The sequence below is a fragment of the Aegilops tauschii genome, chromosome 2, assembly GCF_002575655.3.
Source record: "Aegilops tauschii subsp. strangulata cultivar AL8/78 chromosome 2, Aet v6.0, whole genome shotgun sequence".
Taxonomy (NCBI): Eukaryota; Viridiplantae; Streptophyta; class Magnoliopsida; order Poales; family Poaceae; genus Aegilops; species Aegilops tauschii.
This window is the reverse complement of record NC_053036.3, coordinates 643,655,303-643,661,583: the sequence shown is the minus strand read 5'-3', so window position 1 is coordinate 643,661,583 and position 6,281 is coordinate 643,655,303. Positions and strand designations below refer to the sequence as shown.

Genomic DNA, 6,281 nt, shown 5'->3' with positions numbered 1-6,281 from the left:
TCAGGTATCTATGTTCTGCAGGTTTTATACTTGGCATTGGACCAGTTTTCTAGCTGGTAGATCTAGATTCAATAGTTGGACACAGCTGGGATATGTGTTCTTGAATTTTTGACTCGGCATTACCATATCTGAGTTGGCAGAACCAGGGTCAATGTTTGGCAAAACCGGGGTCCAGTTGGCACAGGATTCTTTTTAAAATGTCTTAGTGGTGGGATGCTGGTTTTTTATGCATTTGTTTAACAAGTTTTGTTAGTTATTTTTGAGCTACAATTTTTGTGTGTGTGCAATTAGAGTGATTTTGTCCGGATCTTTTTTCGCAGTGACAATGGTCGAAGAGGGAGATGCCGGTGGAAGTGGGGAAGAGGTTGTTTTCTATAAGCTCAAAAGGGAGCAAATATGATCGATTATATTTGCTTGTTTTCTTTTCTCTTTTTTCCTTTTTTGTTTTTGATTTTTGGTTTTTGTTTCTGTTGAGCCATGCAGAGGATTTCATCAAAGTATATACGGCGGAACTGGAAAAGGCCTGCTCAGCGGTGTCCTCGTACCGACCCCGATGATGGTAATGAAGTAGGTGTAAGTTTTGAATACGCAATGAACAATTTTGAGTTTATGTAAAAGAAATTCAATTTTTTATTTTTTGTTTTCTCTGTTTTTTTCATTGATTTTTTAACATGAGGCATCATTTTGGTTATTTTGTAGGTGGAGGATGCTAGTGCATCCCGTGCTGCAAAGCGAGCCAGAACAAAAGGGAAAGGCAAGTCATCTGATGGGGGTGGCCCAACCTCTGCAGAAGCTAATGAAGTACCTTTTTTGTACATTTCTTTTTTCAGTTGCACATCTGATAGTTGGTACTAGTTGGCACCTGTGCTTTTCAGTGTTGCATATGAAAAAGCATATACTTGGCTGCTGTGTTTAACCAGCATTCTTTTTGGCTTACATTTTTTGTGGTGCAAATTTGAAAGTGTTGTATACTACCATGTCAAATCTGAAAAGCGCTGTTTAGTGTTTTCTAGTCTTTCTTTTATGATAGATTTTGGAATCTCCTTACCTACATTGTCATTTTTGAAAGTTGGCACCAATTGAGCACACAGCTGCGCAAAATCATTATACATTTTTGGACAGTTTTTTTAATTCCAGAGAGTGTACATGTCAGTTGCACAATAAGGTATAATAGTTGCACAACAATCAACCTGTGGTTGCACAACAACCAACTACGTGGTCAGTTGAAGACGTATGTGTGCGGCGGGAGCACAATTTGTCTGTATTCATTTCCCTTTTTTTGTCTCAGGTGGGTGAAGTTGGTGTTGAAGGGAACGAAGGAAACGTTCCTCGGCGGCGTTCACAAGCTGGAAGGATTAGGGCATCACCAGGGAGATTTGTGAAGGTGAACAACGATTTGGCACCTGTTCAGAGATCTTTCTTATATGAGAAGATGTTAGGAGGTTTAGTAAACCTAGCAGACACACTGCCTTCCGACTTGACGAAGTTCCTAGTCCAGTAATACGACCCAGCCAGTTCAGCTTTGGTATTCCCAGGCAGGGGAACTATTCCAGTAGATGCTGCTAGTGTGCACAGGAACTTTGGTTTACCAGACAGAGGGCGGCGGCTGAAATACATTGTTGAAAAGGAGTCTGTTAAGGCTTTCAATGAGATGTTCAACCACACCGGGCCACCCAAACACCCCACGATTACCGAATTCACCAAGACAATGAAAGCTATGAAGGGCACAACTGATAACAAGTTCCTCATTGGGTGGCTTGCAGTTGCTTTCAGCACCTTTTTAGCTCCTACAACTAGTCTCTCTCTGAGCCCACGTTGCTACATCGTTGTGTTAGAACCCGATGTTCTGTTGAAGAGCAATGTGAGCTTGTTTGTTGCTGACCACATAAATGAAGCATTCCGCCACATGGGTGAGGACAAATAAACAGTCTGTTGCTGCCTGTATCATTTGATGGTGAGCTCTAATTAATTGTATTCTGTTAGACACACCTTTTTCTGGATGTTTTTTGTGCTTTTTTATCACCAATGTTCTTATATATATATATATTTTCCCTTTTTTTGTTTGTCTCTTGGGGATGGTGCATGTACAGATTCTCTACATTGACGCACTTGAGGTTGATTTGCGAATAAGCCACTGCGAAGTTCGAGCCAATGCCTATGATAAGAATCTAATCAACGAGATAATGAAAAAGGACTTGATTTCGCCCGGTGTCTTTGGGAAACTTCAAGTGAGTTGGAAATTCTGCTCAAAGTTTGTATTTTTTGCACATGATTCTTTCACATACCTGTAAGTAGTTGCACAAGTCTATATTGATAGTTGGCACACAGATTGAATAGAGTTGCACACATTCTTGTTTCATATTTCCTCTTTATAGTAACCACTTCCAGTTGTACGTTTCATAGTAATTTCAGTCAGTTTTTTTTATTCTGAGGGCATGTGGTAGTTGCACAAGTTGATGTTGATAGTTGGCACATAGACTTCATGAACAGTTTGCACACGTGCTTGTTTCATATTTCCCTTTAAAGTCCCACTTCTTATTTGTGACTTCACATAGTATTTTTTAGTTACTTTTTCTTGCTTCTAGGGCATGTGGTAGTTGCACAAGTCTATGTTGATAGTTGGCACACATGCTTATGACAGTTGCACACATGCTTGTTTCATATTTTCCTTTAAAGTCCCACTTCTCATTTGTGACTTCACATAGTTTTTTCACTTACCTTTTTTGCTTCTAGGGCATGTGGTAGTTGCCCATATATGAAGTCTTTTTCCTTGTTAGATACAGACAATATAGACTTGTTATTGTTGAAGTTATTGTTGTAAAATGATCCTTTCTTTCTGTGAACAGCTCAAGGAGCAGTATAGAACCAAAGAGGATTCAACACTCTTCGGAGGATTACTGCAGGCAGAAGCGTTTGTGGCATCAAAGGTTCCAGTGAGTTACAATCCTCATGTGAGTTATCCTTTTTTGCTCACCCACACTTTTTTATTAGAACAAAAATCATGTTTTTTGTTGGTTTTACTTTTTCCGTGCCCAATGCATGCATGAGTTGCACAGAATTATTATCTCACCTTTTTTCCTAATTGAAATCAAACTTATGTTTTCACTTACACAGATTCCATAACTCCTAGCTACAAAATATGCTTGTTTTTTACTTCCTGCTAATTTACCCCTACTTCAGTTGCACACTTTCAGCATCTCAGTTGCACACTACTTTCATATACTTGCACCAAACTTAGGTTTGAAGTTTGCGCAGAAATATACTTTGATATACTTTTCATTATCTTAATTTTTTCTGTTTTAAATTTTAATTTTTGTTTTATCTTCTAATGTTATACAGAAGAAGTTCAAGTTAGCAGGTATGGTTCATGATCTATGTAAAGCAATATCAGACAATCTTGGCAACTTCATCGAAGGTTTTGCCAAGCTTGATGAAGAGGAACCAGATTTGTCTCCTCTCATGGGCCCGCTAAGTGATCAAACAAAGGGTCAAAGCTCACACACTAGGCGGCGGAAGTGTCAATCTATTGCCAAGCAATCAGAAGAGGTGGAGGGAAGTGAAGAAGAAGAATTTGTAGAGGAAAGTGAGTCAGAAGAAGAAGATGTTCACCCTGGAGTTGGCAATGATTCTAAAGAAAGTGATGATTCTGAAGAAGAAGAGGAGGATCAAGAGGGAAGGGATGATGAAGAACGTGATGAAAGTGACAACGATGATGATGATGATGACATCGACGATGACGCTGACAACAATGAAGACAATGAAGAATCTGGTAATGATGAAGTGGAAGAGGAAGAGGAAAAAGATGGTACAGACAAGGGGAAAGGTGAGGATGTCGAGAAAGGTGAGCAAGGAAAGCATGGGGGCAGTGATGATGACAGCGAAGAAACACACGATGATGACAGGGGGGCCTTTGATGGAGGTAGTGACAGTGGGAAGGATGATGATGATCATGATGGTAAAGCTGGCGGTGTCAGCAGTTCAAAGAGGGCAAACACTTCTGGAGATGGAGGAAACAGCAACTGCAGCAGCTCAATTGATGATAGTGTAACTCTACAGTTTTTCATCCAAAAGGACATGCGTCAGAAGGGTGAAGATCCGGAATCAGTTGGAACCAAAGCAGCTGTGCCAGAGGAATGTTTCTCATTGTTTGACTTGTGTAGATCAGAGCCAGCAATCCAACAGATTTGACATCCCTTTGCTGGAAACTCATGCAATCTTTGACTTGAAAGAGAAGGATAATTCCTTTGAAAAAAATCATAAACGATGGAGTAGAAAGCACTGAGGAAGAAATGGAAGAGGCATGAAAGGGTTTGGACTAGATTGGCTCAAAAACCATGGTTGACAAGATATTGAAGGAAAGTGTTGCATCTGAAGATGCTTCATCGTCAGGTGGTAGCAAGAGGATGGCAACATCCCCACCGCGCCCACCCACTGTCCTAAAGCGCAAGAAGCTCGTGACACTTAGCAAGAACCTGGTGTTGGGTCAACCAAAAGATAAGGTTGCTGGTATGTTGGAAATATGCCCTAGAGGCAATAATAAATGGTTATTATTATATTTCTGTGTTCATGATAATAGTCTTTTATTCATGCTATAATTGTATTGTCCGGAAATCGTAATACATGTGTGAATACATAGACCACAACCTGTCCCTAGTAAGCCTCTAGTTGACTAGCTCGTTGATCAACAGATAGTCATGGTTTCCTGACTATGGACATAGGATGTCATTGATAACGGGATCACATCATTAGGAGAATGATGTGATGGACAAGACCCAACTTAAGCATAGCATAAAAGATCGTGTAGTTTCGTTTGCTAGAGCTTTTCCAATGTCAAGTATCTTTTCCTTAGACCATGAGATCGTGCAACTCCCGGATACCGTAGGAGTGCTTTGGGTGTGCCAAACGTCACAACGTAACTGGGTGACTATAAAGGTGCATTACGGGTATCTCCGAAAGTGTCTGTTGGGTTGGCACGGATCGAGACTGGGATTTGTCACTCCGTGTAAACGGAGAGGTATCTCTGGGCCCACTCGGTAATGCATCATCATAATGAGCTCAATGTGACTAAGGCGTTAGTCACGGGATCATGCATTGCGGTACGAGTAAAGAGACTTGCCGGTAACGAGATTGAACTAGGTATTGGGATACCGACGATCGAATCTCGGGCAAGTAACATACCGATTGACAAAGGGAATTGCATACGGATTGATTGAATCCTCGACACCGTGGTTCACCCGATGATATCATCGTGGAACATGTGGGAGCCAACATGGGTATCCAGATCCCGCTGTTGGTTATTGACCGGAGAGGCGTCTCGGTCATGTCTGCATGTCTCCCGAACCCGTAGGGTCTACACACTTAAGGTCCGGTGACGCTAGGGTTGTAGAGATATATGTATGCGGAAACCCGAAAGTTGTTCGGAGTCCCGGATGTGATCCTGGACGTCACGAGAGGTTCCGGAATGGTCCGGAGGTGAAGAATTATATATAGGAAGTCCAGTTTTGGCCACCGGGAAAGTTTCGGGGGTTATCGGTATTGTACCGGGACCACCGGAAGGGTCCCGGGGGTCCACCGGGTGGGGCCACCTGTCCCGGAGGGCCCCGTGGGCTGAAAGTGGAGGGGAACCAGCCCATAATGGGCTGGGGCGCCACTTTGGGCCTCCCCCCCCCATGCGCCTAGGGTTGGGAACCCTAGGGGGGGTTCCCCCTTGCCTTGGGGGGCAAGGCAACCCCTTTCCCCCTTGGCCGCCGCCCCCCCTTGGAGATCCCATCTCCAAGGGCTGCGCACCCCCCTTGGGGGCCTATATAAAGGGGGGGGGAGGGAGGGCAGCACACTACAGCCTTTGGCGCCTCCCTCCTCCCCTGCAACACCTCTCTCTCTCGCGCAGAAGCTCGGTGAAGCCCTGCCGGAGAGCCGCTACATCCACCACCACACCGTCGTGCTGTTGGATCTCCATCAACCTCTCCTCCCCCCTTGCTGGATCAAGAAAGGAGGAGACGTCGCTGCACCGTACGTGTGTTGAACGCGGAGGTGCCGTCCGTTCGGCACTCGGTCATCGGTGATTTGGATCACGGCGAGTACGACTCCGTCATCCACGTTCATTGGAACGCTTCCGCTCGCGATCTACAAGGGTATGTAGATCCACTCCTTTCCCCTCGTTGCTAGTAGACTCCATAGATGCATCTTGGTGAGCGTAGGAAAATTTTAAATTATGCTACGATTCCCAACAGTGGCATCATGAGCCAGGCCTATGCGTAGTTACTATGCACGAGTAGAACACA

At 43.7% G+C, this 6,281-nt stretch overlaps 1 pseudogene; it reads left to right on the top strand.

The window, feature by feature from the left end:
* The first annotated feature begins 242 nt into the window (after positions 1–242).
* Positions 243–4,188, top strand: LOC141041423 (uncharacterized; annotated as a pseudogene).
* The last annotated feature ends 2,093 nt before the right edge of the window (positions 4,189–6,281 follow it).